The following is a 15,179-nucleotide window of genomic DNA, read 5'->3' as shown; positions in this document are numbered from 1 at the left end:
AGACCCGGAAGTAGGATTCGTCGCGTCATCACTGAACAACCGGATTGCATTAGCTTGTGTTCCTGTAAACTCATAAATGTGGTGGCAAACTTCACAATCTTGTATTTGTTTTATCGTAATTAGTTGTGTTGATAAGCTGTTAGATTATCATGCAATGGCATTAATGAGGCGGTTGACTTAAGCACACTGCAATGTATTTCTGTTTCTTTTACAAGTCCTGCATGAATGATCGACTTTCTGTAGAAGTGAATCAACCCCCCCTCCCCACTCATAAAAGCAAAAAAGAAACTCATGCAGCTTTATGAAACCATGGTAATATTGCTTTGTTTGCCTTCATCTTCCCTGGTGAAATAAATGTTTATGCTGTAATTATCTGGCCTGGTTTCTGTGACAATGATTGCTCTGTTTGTTTTAGCGGACACCATGGGAGAGGAGTTAAAATTTCCTTTGTTATGGTAGTGCTGGAGATGCTCAGCAGTTCTCCGCTCTGTTTCTGTTTTAAGGTGTTTCTATTTTAGTTGGATTGCCCTTACCACTGATGTAAGGATAAATCAGGTTACATGCATTCTTTCCTCTCTATCCCATTACAAATAGGCTGTTATACTTATTAGTAATGCATGCTGATTGGAACGCACCGAGCCAGCGCATTTCTGTTGCACATAGCTCAGGCTGTGATTTATTACGAGGAGCCACATCGTAATTTGGCATGCAGAACTTTTGGCTCTGGTCGCATCCAGAACAGGTTGTTTTTGCTAAAACTGCACAGACCTGTTGTTGGATTTAGTCAAAAAGAAACTATTTTGGTTGTTTTACTAGTTTTGGCAAGGTGTCGATACTTATCACCTCCCTAGCTTGAAGGCAGGGTGGGCTGCTGACACAGTATGTGGCAGACATTACCCGTCATAGTTTATGTTGGTCTTTACTGTCTGTACTAAACCTCAAACATGTCTGCTCATGGCACCAGTTCACTGGGCTGGAGTAAGTGATTTGCGGCTGACCTCTCTGTTTACCCCCTGAGAATAGGTAAGTGCACAGTGACTTCATTAAAGCCCAGTGGGAGTGCTGAATGTGTCTAGCACAGAAATATGTCAGCTCCCTCATCCGTCTTTTCGTGCTGTCGTGGCTACGACAAGCTCTGTGTTTCGTCTCTGGTACTGTACAGTCAACTACTATCCTGGCTCAGACACAAAGTCTCATCCATTTTCTCTGTCTGACACTTGGAATGCTAAAACATATGATATCATGGAGTGATGGAGTCACCAGCCTGTAAATAAACCTTTGTTATAGCAGGTACTACTCACTCAAGTCAAGGTCTAAATCATGTGGTTGCCATCTGAGTGACCTTGCATCCTTGACTGATGCTCTGAGCTCAGAGACTCAATCACTTCTGCAACCACGCTTTGTGGCATGGAGCTGGTTTGATAACCTGACTAGGTGTTATCATCAAAGGCCCACAGGCTTTCTCACGCCTTTGAGCTGCGGTGGTGATTGGACCCTGGCTCTTTTGGTGATTTATTACGGCTGTCTGACTCTGGTTTACTTTGAGAGGGGTGAAGGCGGCGAAGAGGAAAAAAACGGTGTGAAGCACTGAGGTCTGTAGTTAAACATTAATATATACATTTAAAAAAAGAGGCTGGGACCTTCTTTTTATCCTCTACTGGCATGAAAGCATCACACTGATGGTATGAAGTGAACAAATGGAAAGATTGACTTCATGTGTGAGGTCTATTTATAGAATTAAAACTATGAGGATTAAATAAATGATTTTGACAAGGGTGCCTGACTTTAGAGGCATATAAAGAAGTGTGTTAGCTGAGAAGGTTTATAAGAAGATCCAGAGTCATGAGTGGAATGGCACGGCAGTATTTTGCTGCTAGTCTCTCAATTCACTTGAATGATTTTTATGCTGATGTTTAGCTTTTAATGACTTCTTTGAACTGTTGTTTTTCCCAATTGGAATGACTGTACACAGCATACATCTTTAATGACTTAAGGAAAGATTTGGGTGCACAAGTTTAAATGTATATGTGTGACAGTGACTTCTGTCGGTAGCCTTATGCAAAAGTAGGTTATAAACTCACAACTTTAGTAACTTTGCACATCTGTTCAACTGCTTAATAATACAAATACCTAATCAGCCAGTCAGATGGCAGCAACTCAGTTCATTTGGGCATGTAGACATGGTGAAGACAGCATGCTGAAAACTTGAAAACTGAGTATCAAAATTGCAAAGAGGGGTATTTTATGTGGCTTTGACTGTGGTGTGGTTGTTGGTGCCAGACAAGCTAGTCTGAATATTTCAGAAACTGCTGATTTGTTGGGATTTTCCTGCACAACCATTTCTAGGGTTTATAGATAATAGTCTGAAAAGCAAAGCTATGCAGATCTGATTGGAAGGCAGTAATAATTCCAACAACCTCTTGTTACAACCAGTATGTGCAGAAGAGCATCTCTTGTTGGCAACACATTGCCTGGTCCAATAAATCTAGATTTTTGCTCCAACATTCAGACTCAGAATGCTGCATAAATGAAAGTATGAATCCATCCTGTCTTTTATCAGTGGGTCAGGCTGCTGCTGGTGGTCTAATGGTTTTCTTGGCACACTTTCAACCCCACAGTACCACCTATTGTTTAAACACTGTTGCTGAGCACACTGTACGCCTCTTCTGATGGCTGCTTCCAGCAGGATAGTCCGCCATGTCACAAAACTCAGATCACATGAGAACATGCAAACTCCACACAGAAAGACCCCGGCCTGATGTTGGAATTGAACTCAGGACCTTCTTGCTGTGCGGCAACAGTGCTAACCACCGTGCCACCATGCTGCCGGGGATCACTGCATATCAGTCCAATATAACATCTTAGGGATGTGGTGATTCTCATCTTGGACATGCAGGTGACAAATCTGAATTTATGTGATGTTGTCGCGTCATTGTGGCCCGAAATCTCTGAGGAATGTTTCAAGCTTCTTGACGGAACTGATCCAGAAAGCATTACAGCATTTTTGAAAGCAAAAGGGGGTCCAACCTAGTACCTGAGAGGTGTACCTATTAAAGTGTCCAGTGAGTGTGTTATGCTTCTACTCTTAAGGACCTCAAATATTTACCAGGTAGCCATACAACCTCTGAGAGGCTAACTTTTTGATTTATTTTTATAACAAAGAAAGTGAGAGTTCAGCAGGAAGTAATTCTTGTAATAAGGTCAGGAGAGAAGAAGGAAAAATGCTTACTTGTGCATGAAAACATGTCAAGGCTTGTTAGTGTGGAAAATAATGGGCTAATTGTTCAGTACCATTGAAAATAAACACGCAAAGGTTATTCAACACACACTGATACCCACGCTCTTATTCGTTTAATCACGCCAAGCCATGCTGATCCTGATCAGACCTTTCTGCCACAATAGCATATCTGCTCTTTTTTGCCAGTCTTTTTATAACTCCAGCACACGCCCAGTTTGAACCTTATGGGCAAAACCTATCACTCTGTTTTTCTCTCTCTCTCTCTCTCCAGATTTCCCAGCCACCCACACCCACCCGTACACTTGCGCACACAAACACAAGACCTGTGATCCAACTCACTGATCAATCACAGATGGAGGTCTGGCTATTGCAATTCCCACTGCAATAGACAGCTCCTCCCATTTAGCGCCCCCTTTCTGTCACCACTCCAACTTCGCGACCACCACCTCTCGCTACGTGATAAAAAGCAGATCTCTTTTTTTAAGCAAGCCCCCCATCTGTGCCCACAGACACAGGGAGTTTTCTTAAAAGAATGATGAAAAAAAAAAGGATTTGGTACTTGTGAAGTAATGTTCAAAAAGAATTTCATTGCCTAGTAGAAGCAGTTTTATGTCCGCTCTTTTAAACTCATGGCAAAACGATGAAATAGCAATTCAAGATTGTGAATGTGCAGAACAGATTTATAGCTGTAGATTTTTAAAAAAATCTCGCCAAGATAAAGACAAAACAAAAAAAGCTGCTTTTATGGAATAAGTTAGTCTTTGGAAAGTCAAAGTGAATTTATTTCCCTCAAACAAGCTCTTCAGTTTAATAAATGGCTGAAATATTCTCCCTCCCCTGCTGCAGGCAGTAATGTTAGTCATGCAGTGTCAGGAAAACTAAGACCTAAACTAAGACTGGGATCTTTGTAATGAGGGATATTCCTGCACAATATAGCAGATTTTTTGGTATCGATACCATACCATGTACATACAGTCAGTGGGCTAAACAAAGTATTGATCCTCTCATGCTAGCATCGATGCAGTACCAATATCAGCATTGATACTGTTGATTTGGAGCAATCTACCCACCTCTACAGCTGATCGTGCACACAGGAAGCTCAATAATTTTGGAGAGCACTATCAGTTAGGGCTGGGCCATATTATACCGTTCACGGTAATACCGGTATAATCTTAGGCAACGATAGGAAAATGAAATATCGCGATAGAATATGAGTAAAATGCGCATGCGCAGTGCCTTTGTTTTCATACGCACATCGCTGATTGTTGAGTGAAACAGATGAACCAGAATTGGTTTGTAAAAATGGTGCAACTTCAGTGATGTGGAACTGGTTTGGTGTTTGTCCGTCAGATCCACGACAAAGCACATTTTTTTGCAGAACATGCAAGCGGCCGTCGTTATTGTCGTATATGTCGGACTAAGATGCTCTTAAATCTGGGAGTAATCTGGTTCTTAAACTCCGTAATCTTCAGGTCAAACGAACACTGCAGCATCACTGAGAGTTAAAAACTGTCTCAATTCTTTCATCTTTAATAAAACGATCAGCATTGCTGCTTAACCAGGTGAAACTATGAAGTTTAACTTCCAGGCATCCACGAAAACAAAATTTATTACATTTAACGGAGTCAGAAGTTAGCAGGAAGCTAGCGGAAGTTAGCTCGCTAGTTTCGCTAGTTACCTAAGCATGATGTTCTGACAGAGATTTCTGGAAAAATTCAAACGTACAGCTCTGCTATCACTTCCAACATAAATGAAGACAGGAAACTAAACAGCAGTGACGTTTGTAGGCTTACTGAAGTTGGGCTAGCTGGTATATAATGATGTGCTACCTGATCGCTAGCGACACAGCTATGTTAGCATAACATAAACAGTGAAGCTGGAGGACGAACACTAACACTTTTCCACTTATAAAAGTTAACGTTAAAGTTCCTGATAGTTAGAGACAAACGCAATCGCATGGGTTGGCTGTAAACAGACCAAACTTCAGTCAGGAGAACAACTGAGATAATCCATCCACAATACAAGGTTAGTCATTAATATACTGCAGCAACATGGGAATAGATCAGAATTCATTCATTAATAAATCAATGGTACAGAAGTGGAGGAAGCAAGAAGAATGAGTTTAATAAAGTTTAATTTATCTGACTGCTTTGTTTCGCTTAATGTGCCTTATAATCCCGTGAACAGCAAGCCGCAGGAGGAGACGTTGCGAGCGGAGGCAGAAGAGGGGCAAGCGGGGAGGCCTGTGGGCACGGCTAAAGACTAGTCCGTTTAAACCACCACTCCCGATCATATTCCTCTCCAACGCCCGTTCAATCCGTTACAAACTGGATGAAATACGACTGCAGATCGCCACTCGACGGACTTTTAATAACTGTTCGTGCATGATTTTCACTGAAACCTGGCTGGACAGCGCCATTCCCGATGCGGCTATCGATCTAGCAGGCCGCACCGCCTATCGAGCCGACAGGTCTGCGGACTCGGGTAAGAAGACTGGCGGGGGGCTGTGCATCTATATTAACAACCTTTGGTGCACGAACGTCACGGTAACGGAAAAACTGTGCAGTACAGAGGTAGAACTGTTGGTGTTAAAGTGCCGTCCATTCTATCTCCCTCGGGAATTTTCTGCCGTTTACATCTGCGCTGTTTACATTCCACCAGATGCTAATGCTAAGCTAGCGTTAGCACAATTGAGCAGCAGCATCAATAACAGCCTGGTAGCACACCCGGACAGTGTCTTTATTGCGGCTGGGGATTTTAACCACACGGACCTGAAATCTGTACTTCACAATTTCCACCGTAATGTGAAGTGTGCTACCAGAGGAGATAGAACGTTGGACCAGGTGTACACCAACATGGCGAATGCGTACAGAGCCCAGGCTTATCCCCACCTGGGTCTGTCAGACCATCTCTCCCTTCTGCTACACCCAATATACACACAAAAGATCAAGAGCACTGGGATTACAACCAAAACCGTGAGAACATGGCCGCAGGATGCTATTCCGATGCTTCAGGACTGTTTCCACTGCACAGACTGGGATGTATTCAAGGTGCAGGACACTGACAATCGTGTCGCATTGGACAGTTACACCTCCACTGTCTTGGACTACATCTGTTTCTGTGTGGACAATGTAACAACTTGGAAACGATTCCGTGTGTTCCCTAATAATCCACCCTGGATGACACACGGAGTTCAACAACTTATTCGAACAAGGAACAACGCTTTCAAATCCGGGGACCAGGAGGCATACAGTGCTGCCAGGGCCAACCTGAGAAGAGGCATCAAGACTGCCAAGCAGCAGCACAGGAGGCGTATCGAGGCCAGGTTTGAGAACAACACAAACCCAAGGCAGGTCTGGGAGGGCATCAGGGCTATCACGGACTACAAAAGAAGAACACCATCACCCTCAGCCAACAGTTCTACTCTGGCTGAGGATCTAAATCTCTTTTATGCCCGTTTTGACAGGGAGAACACCGACCCTGTCCTGTCCCCTCTCCCCTCAACCGACCCTGCTCCGGTCCTGAGCACTCATGAGCTGAGGCGTGTGTTCCGGAGCATTAACACCAGGAAGGCGGCCGGGCCGATGGAGTGCTGGGCCGGGTGCTAAAAGACTGTGCTGCGGACCTGGCGGACGTCTTCACCTCTATATATAACACCTCGTTGTCCTGTTCACTGGTACCATCCTGTTTCAAAGCAGCAACCATTGTTCCCATCCCAAAACAGTCAAATGTCACATGTCTGAACGATTTCAGACCTGTGGCACTCACCCCCATTCCCACCAAATGCCTGGAGAGACTGGTCATTAAACACATCAGAGCTGCTTTTCCACCATCCCTGGACTCGCACCAGTTTGCATACAGGGAGAACCGGTCAACCGAGGATGCGATCGCCACAGTGCTGCACACATTACTGAAGCACTTGGAACACAGGAACACCTATGCACGGCTCCTCTTTGTAGACTACAGCTCGGCTTTTAATACCATCCGGCCATACAGACTCCGTCCCAAACTCCACCAACTGGGACTTAACTCCTCTCTGTGCAACTGGATTGTGGACTTCCTCACTAACCGTAGACAGAGTGTCAGAGTGGGTAAGAACACCTCTTCCACCCTTGTGGTCAACACCGGTGCCCCTCAGGGGTGTGTTCTGAGCCCTCTGCTATACACTCTCTTCACCCATGACTGTATTTCCTCCTGCGCGTCCAATCTCATTGTTAAGTTTGCAGATGACACTACAGTGCTCGGACTTATATCCAACAATGATGAGACAAACTATAGGACAGAGGTGCAACAACTAGAGTCATGGTGCCACGACAATAACTTGGTCTTAAACACCAAAAAGACCAAGGAGATCATTGTAGATTTCCGGAAGAGGGCTCATAACAACCATCTGCCTCTCTTCATTGGCAGTGAGGCGGTGGAGAGGGTGAGCAGTTTTAAATTCTTGGGGGTAACTGTGACCGAGGACCTGTCCTGGGGCAACCATATCACCTCAGTTGTACGGAAGGCCCAACAGCGCCTCTACTACCTGAGGAGACTGCGGAGCGCACACATTCCCAGATCTCTGATGTTGAACTTCTACAACTGTGCCATCAGCAGCGTTCTGACGTATGGATTTCTAGTGTGGTTCCCCAGCTGCACCAAGGCCGATCAGCAAGCACTCCAGCGGGTGGTGAAAGAAGCTGGCAGAATTATTGGAACAAGTCTGCCAGAGATCAGTAACATCTTCCCCACTCGCTGTCTGAGGAGGGTGCACAGTATCCTGCGGGACCAACATCACCCTGCGCGCCACCTTTTCCATCTGCTGCCCTCAGGGAGAAGGTACAGGTCTATACAGGCCAGAACATCCAGACGGGCCAACAGCCTGTATCCACAGGCTGTGAGGCTCCTGAACTCTCTGCCCCCCTCTCACGGACAATAACCATATCCAACTTCTTAATAGCAATGAACTGGTCTGCATTGGTGCATCATATCTTTATTCTCTTCCCCCTCCTGCCCCCCCCCCCCTCTTTCTTAAATAGATAACTATCATATCTGATATCATATCTCACAGTACAATAATATTGAATGGGTTGCATTGTTGTATTTTCTCATGTTTCTCAGGTCTTTGTCTGAATTTCTACGAACATTATTGCTAAGGATTGTCTTATTGCATTGGAGTCACACTGGGTTAAATATGTACACTTGGGTTTTAAGGGGTATTTATTATTTTCTTCTTTTTTTTGGGTTGTATGGAAGCCCCAAACGCAATTTCATTGTTCTTGACAATGACAATAAATAAATAAATACTAAAATACACCTTATGGTCCGAAAAATACGCACTGCACACTGCAGTTTAATGTTGCAAAGCACCTCTTTTTAACATCAGTGGATATTATACATGGTTATGCTCAGGATGTGTCAGCCCATTTCTACTGGAAATGCCTTTTGGTTAAACTTTCAGCAAGGAATTTGCATTTGCACTGTTACATTTTTATAAAGCTTTAATGTACATAAAAACCAGCTTCTTGTTTAAGTGAAAATAAATGGAAGGTTGTCTTTTTGTGCTAGTAATGTTGTGGAGTTGTATTTTGTCTCGCATCAATTAAATCGTTATCGCAAATTTTCAAATATATATCATGATAAATATTTTTGGCCATATCGTAGAGCTGGGCGATATATCGAATTTTTAAAAAATATCGATATATTTTTATACAAGATATAAGATGTGACAATATCCTTTATATCGATATAGTCTATGTTACGTATAATTATACTTGTGGAGCCGCAAGTTTGCCTCTCTTTCGTCCACTTTCGTCTTTACGCAACGTTACTCGGCCTCGCCTCTCCTTCACTGAACACAACTCCCCCTCCTCCCCCATCGCTTCACCTGCAGGAAGCGACAAGATGGACACGGCAAATCTCCGTTAACGAGTTACTGCGCATCGCCCCGTGCGTGGGGCTGGACGGCGTCAATGTGTTAGCTAGCTAACCACGCTAACGTCATGCAGCCCAGAGGTGCTGCACGGACTAAAATCCTTTCATTTTCTCAAAAGTTGACAGTGCGCCTTATGTATGAATTCTGGTTGTGCTTGATGGCCGCGAACCGATTTTATGTGGAACACGGCGCTCAGCAATCTGTCAAAAAATGTTTTAGTACGACTTTGATAAGCTACGGAGCTGCACCGCTTGATGGATTGTCGGAGCATTACGACTGAGCCTCGCGGAGTGATACGTACTGTGCTTCAACGTAATATTACCCTACTGTGTATAAGGACCATAAATGGCACCTGTTAAGAGACGTGGTTGCGAAGCGGATTTCAAACTCCAGGCTGTCAGTCACACAGTACAAGTTGGGAACAGAGCAGCTGTGAAATCTGTCTTTGTTATTGTGCTCAGCGTCTTTTAGTTTACATTTTGACTGCACAATTGTGAGCTTTTTGTTATGCACAAAAACAACATTGTTTTCTTTTATTTATGGAGCATTATTATTTAATAAATGCTCATAATTTATTTTTGAGTAAATTTTATGTACATCTGCTCTATGTTAATAAAAGTGCCTGTGTGACATCTGGGACACAGCTTTGACTAAGAACTCTCTTCTTGTTCTTACTTTATGGCTTTAAAAAAATATATTGAGATATATATCTTATATCGCCATCCAGCTAAAAAATATCGAGATATGAATTTTGGGTCATATCGCCCAGCCCTACCATATCGCCCTGCTCTACTATCAGTGTCACACTAGCTGGCAAAGACGCTCATCATCTCATAGTGACAGTGCTTATTTTTCATTTAAAGAATTCATTTAGTTAAGTGCATCTATTTCTGTTGTTTATCCACACTCAGGATGCATCGATCTGGTACTTATATAATAAGGAGTTATTGCCGTACTCTAATCCAATGGAAAGGGCAAACAAATGTATCCAATCAGCTGATTAACAGGTGTCGTCGTCATCATCTGAATCTAGGAATTTTCTCATGATAAGCACAAAATTAAAAATGCTTTTCTTTATGTATTGATAAAGATGTATGATTGCTTAAAATTTTCATGAGTTACAGTTAGCGTGAGTCGTCCCAAATAAAAGCTCTTTCTTTCTTGGCGTATCCTCAGCGTCGATATGTTTACATACCGATAGAGGTGCAAGCTTTATCGGGGAACATCATCACCTAAAAATCTTATGTATTGTTAAACTTCACCACAAAGACTCTAAATATGCAGCCCTTTGACTTTTTTTTTTTAATGTGAATGTGTCATTGCTCTGAAGCAGACCAGAAAACAGAGAAACATTGCAGTGGTTCCATGTGAAACCCCTTTGGATTTAAACTTATGAATTCATGCATGTGAAGCTGGTGATAAAAAGGGGGGAGGGGATCACTTTCTCTTTTCTTCTTTTCTTTTGAGTCGACTTCATATCAGCGATACAGTACATCTGCAAATCAAAACCATCTCGCTGACTTTTAGAGCTGTTTAATTGTTCCTGGTTTTCCTCACATCCAGCTCGTCTCGTTGTTTTCGATGTCTACCTCCGAGGCTGAGCTGGGACCACAGCTGCATGTCTTTTTACATTTCCCCTGACAGCATGATCTCACTCATGGCCAGTTGTGTTATGCTGCATGGATTTTTGTTGTTGCTCCTCGTGCTGTGTGTGTGGATCAACCTAAGTCCGGACTCTGATTGAAAAGCTGTGTTACAGCAGCGGCGCAGCCTGCGCCTCATCGCAGTCACAGGATGTGTAATGCTTTAGTTTATACTGAGTAGAAGATTTTTTTTCTCAGGCTCCGTGTGTGTTTGTGTGACTGAGGAATGTTCCACCATACCTCGTTGTGCGTTGCCCAGACATAGTGCAATAAAATATTTCCTTCCCTTACTAAATTTAACAGCAGTCAGTTCAGCTTTCTAAGCTTATACGTGTACGGCCTCATTGTTTTTATACAGAGCAGTTGAGCCACTGTCAAACCCTGTGCACCTCACAGGCCTACTCTAAAAGGTGAAGGTGATTTTAAATTATGCCTTTCAGTTTTGCAAAAGCAAGATTGATCATTGTTTTTATGGCGCTCGCTGCAAAATAAATACGTGTACCAAATCCAGAAATTGCAGCCCAAATTACACCTCAGCTCTCTGCGTTTCAAAACGATTTGGAACATTTCAGGGAACGGGAGACGAACGCTCCTTTTCTCTTCTCACGCTCACACCGCTCTGTAATTTCTCTCTGGTTTTTAAATTTAGCACAACTGAAACTGTCCGATTACTCTTGCGGCCGCATTTTGTTGTATCAGTGCTGGATGGATGGAATGAGTGGGTGAAGCAGGACTGACATCAAGCTCTAGAGGATAGTAGTAGATATAAAAAAAACAAAAAAATGTTTTAAGACTGAGGTCAAGATTGCTGTTACGTTAGCTCAGACTCAATTTGTTTCATTGTTGTCAGGGTTCCACGATTTTGTGCTGTTTCTGAGTTTTTAATCCTTAGTTAATATTACCTTCGTTGAGTTTCTGTTCCTGTTTTTTTCTGTGTGAAGGATTTTTCTCTGGTTCACTTTCTAGTTTTACTTCTTCGGCTTCTACCTCTGCTACACGTGGAAGGCCTATAAGACTCCACAGAGGACAGACAGGCTGGCACTTCTGTATAAATTGCTGGGTTGCGTATGAAGTTAAGATTTTGTGCTGTGTGTTATTTTTATCCTTCATTGTCTCACCCAAAAACCACGGATGGATGGATGGATGGTGATCAAAACCATAAAGATGAAGATCTGATTTGGTTTAGAGGGATATGTGCGTCAGACAGCAGCCGCTGATTATCACTTTTATTCTGAAGGTGGTGTGTATGCCTGGTAGAGATGTGCTGCCATGAGCAAGACAGGAATAGGTTGTCCTAACTTCCTCCCCTCCGGTCACGGCAGATGGCATTCCCTCCCTGAGCCTGCTGCAAGTTTCTTCCTGTAAAAAGGGAGTTTTTCCTTCCCACTGTCGCCAAGTGCTTACTGATAGGTGGTCGTTTGTTTGTTGGAGTTTTCTCTGTATTACTGTAGGGTCTTTACCTTACAATATAAAGTGCCTTGAGGCGACTGTGAGTGTTAGTCAGTCCAGGATGTACAACAGCCTCTAATATCAGCTTATACAGGCTCCAGTGCATCTAGTACATGACTGAAAAGATGGAAGTTACAGGTGCAAGAATTGATCCAACACCAACAGCTCTAAAGCTGGAGTCTTTCCATTCAAGCCCTCTGTGAATGGCTTCATGCAGTGTTGATTAAGGCTTTCAGCACTTAGTAAATGTCTCTTTACTCCTCCTGAGTTTAAGCGTGAAGCGAAGCACTGGTGGACCAATGTGATGCATCACCTTAACATTTAACGTAGCTGAAAATAGTCCAGATAAACTTTTTAGAGGAAAGATTAAAGTCTGACAAAGTGAGCTATTGACCGCAAAGACATTTTCTTGTTAGAACTGAGTTCCCTAATGTTTGTGGAAATGCTCCCACAGCCAGAAGGTGGAGACAAAATTTCCACTCTGCTGATTTCATGCTTAATTCAGAGTTTACCCACTTTACTGTTGGCATTAAGTTAATAAATGTTTATTTGTTTATTTTTGCTTTTAAGTATTTTAACAGTGCATTATGCTGTATAAAAATAAATGTGAAATGAGTCTGTTTTGACTAATTTAATAACGGCTTCTCTTGGTCATGACTCAGTTTATACAACTGTTCACTGTGGCAGTGGAGAAAATCCCACCTGAACCCTGAACAAAGTAACAGGATGTGTGATTAAGCCAAATAATACCTCACTGTTTTTTTTCTTACAAATTCAGTGACAGTAGCTAATCTCCTGACAAAAATGTTATCAGAGTCTTTTGGGGAAAAATATTTAAAATATCTAATCAGGTAACAGTTTATTACATAATCTTCTTATGAGAAGAAGAAGATAGGAAAGCTATCGACTGCAAAAAAAAAAAAAAATCTGCCAAATCAAAGACTTGGATTTATGGGAGCAGCTACAACTGCTTTTAACATATTATTATTATTGTTGTTGTTGTTGTTGTTGTTGTTGTTGTTATTATTATCAAAAGAAGCGGTATGACTGTCCATACCCCCTCACCCACCCACCCACCCAAAGAAAAAGCCAGAAACAAGCATGCGCCAGCATATGCTTCATATCCCAAAAGTTATATCAGTGTCGCAATAGCTTCAAACAGGACCGAGCCCCTGCTCTCCTCCGCGATGTGATAATCCTCCGCATAACCCGTTGCACCGTCACATCCTATTCTAATCACGCAATCGGGTCTGAAAAGACCTCTGATTGGCTCCTTCACAGACTCCGTGTGCGTGGAGTTGGGTTCTCTCCTGAAATTCGTGAATGGCAATATGCTGAAAGGTTGTTTTGATTTCTTGTCCGGTGACAGCAAAACTGTGTTGCCTTCTCCAGCTGTAAGATTTTTAAAGGTTTTACTAAGAAACTTGTGAATTGGGATAAATTGCTAAGTATGAATCATGCCTGCCTGCCTTTTGTTGTGCTTTAAGTCATTTGTCCACATTGATGCATCAATAATTGTTATTAGATAATATTATATTAGATGTTATATATGCAAGCATTTGTATCTACATTAATTACATTTAACTGATAACTCTATTGCATGCTTAAATAACTAAGAATTTTAAATAGTTAGTTTAAAATTCTGGCAATTTTAACTGGCATATCCGATATGTTTGAAACCACAGGCAGCTACAACAGACACTGTAGTGGGACATTGTAACAAAGAGGCACCAGAAACATCTTGTCTATCTATGATTTATCAGCCTCTCTCTCCCAGGCTCTTCTCCTTTATCAGCCTGTCACTCTGCATCACTCTCCTGTCACTAGTTTTTCCTCTCCCTTATTCCTCCCTGTTCTGCTCGCCTTACAAGGCTCAAAGTGACTTCCAGGGCGGTGTTTCCTGGCCCTCTGTTGTTAATAAAGACTTGGAGCGCCAGCTGCAGTCTTGGCTGGTAGATGCTGAGGCCCCAGGGCACTGGGGAAACAACAGCGTGCTCTCAAAGCTCGACCAAATCTCCAAGTACATTTTAAGCGCTCACCAGTGACTTTCGGGGTCCTGCATCGCTCCTCAGATATCAGCTGGAAAATGCAAACTGGACACACCACAAAACAGTTGTTAGAGCAGGAACATGGCCAAGAAGCGCGCTCATACAGTATGTGTGATGGTCTGTTAGTTAATGTATGTTTCACTTGTGTCTGGTACGCATCAGGGTTTGATGATTAGTGTTTGAAGCTGAGTTTACATTGTATTGTTAATAAGAATAATTAGTCTTCCTATGCTCTACAAAGCCCCAGTTAGAGCAGATATGGCCCTTTAGTGGTGGACTTCCAGTGGGCAAGTTGCAGTTTTTCTTATTTCCATCTGCTTTCATTTACACCCAGTAAGAAAAAAAGAGCATATTAGAGCCCACAGGAGACCAGTAAATTCATCCACGGGGTTGCTTGCAGATCACCAGAGCTGGCCAGCTGCTGGTGATGACGGGGTACTTTCGAAGCGCTCTCATGGCTCTTGCCCTGCTTGCTGTAATGGGCCACATAAATAGCTAATTGTTAAATCCATCTCGGGGGTCGCAATACACGATGAGTAAGGAGGTGAATCTGCGAAACAGGCAGAATGAGAGCACGCCGTGACATCTAGGTATCGTGCTATGCTTTTGTAATATGAATCTCGGGGCCTATGGGCCATTTAGACAGCCTGACTGTCAGTTTCACTCTCACTCTCACTTTTTCCAGGAGGAAATAGTACAGACACACTCCATGTAATCATATAGTTGTTGAGTCTGAGAGGAAAGGCAACAGTGCCTATGAAGAGGTGTGCAACACTTAGTGTTGTTTTCCTCAGCTGACAGATTGAGGAGGGTAGTGGTTTGACCCGTAATCAGGGCCAAGTCCCAATTACTGCAGTCTTGCACTGTAGCCATTAGCTCACTGT

At 42.9% G+C, this 15,179-nt stretch overlaps 1 protein-coding gene across 4 annotated transcripts in view; it reads left to right on the top strand.

The window, feature by feature from the left end:
* adgrd1 (adhesion G protein-coupled receptor D1) overlaps window positions 1-15,179 on the top strand; it is a 41,248-nt gene that overhangs the window by 14,420 nt on the left and 11,649 nt on the right. The gene's annotated exons all lie outside the window — the stretch shown is intronic.

Source organism: Copadichromis virginalis, linkage group LG12, assembly GCF_057382275.1.
Source record: "Copadichromis virginalis isolate Kocher_CV1m ecotype Utaka linkage group LG12, C_Virginalis_male_GT1.1, whole genome shotgun sequence".
Lineage (NCBI taxonomy): Eukaryota > Metazoa > Chordata > Actinopteri > Cichliformes > Cichlidae > Copadichromis > Copadichromis virginalis.
The sequence above is the reverse complement of the archived record's forward strand: the minus strand, read 5'-3'. Positions and strand labels throughout refer to the sequence as shown.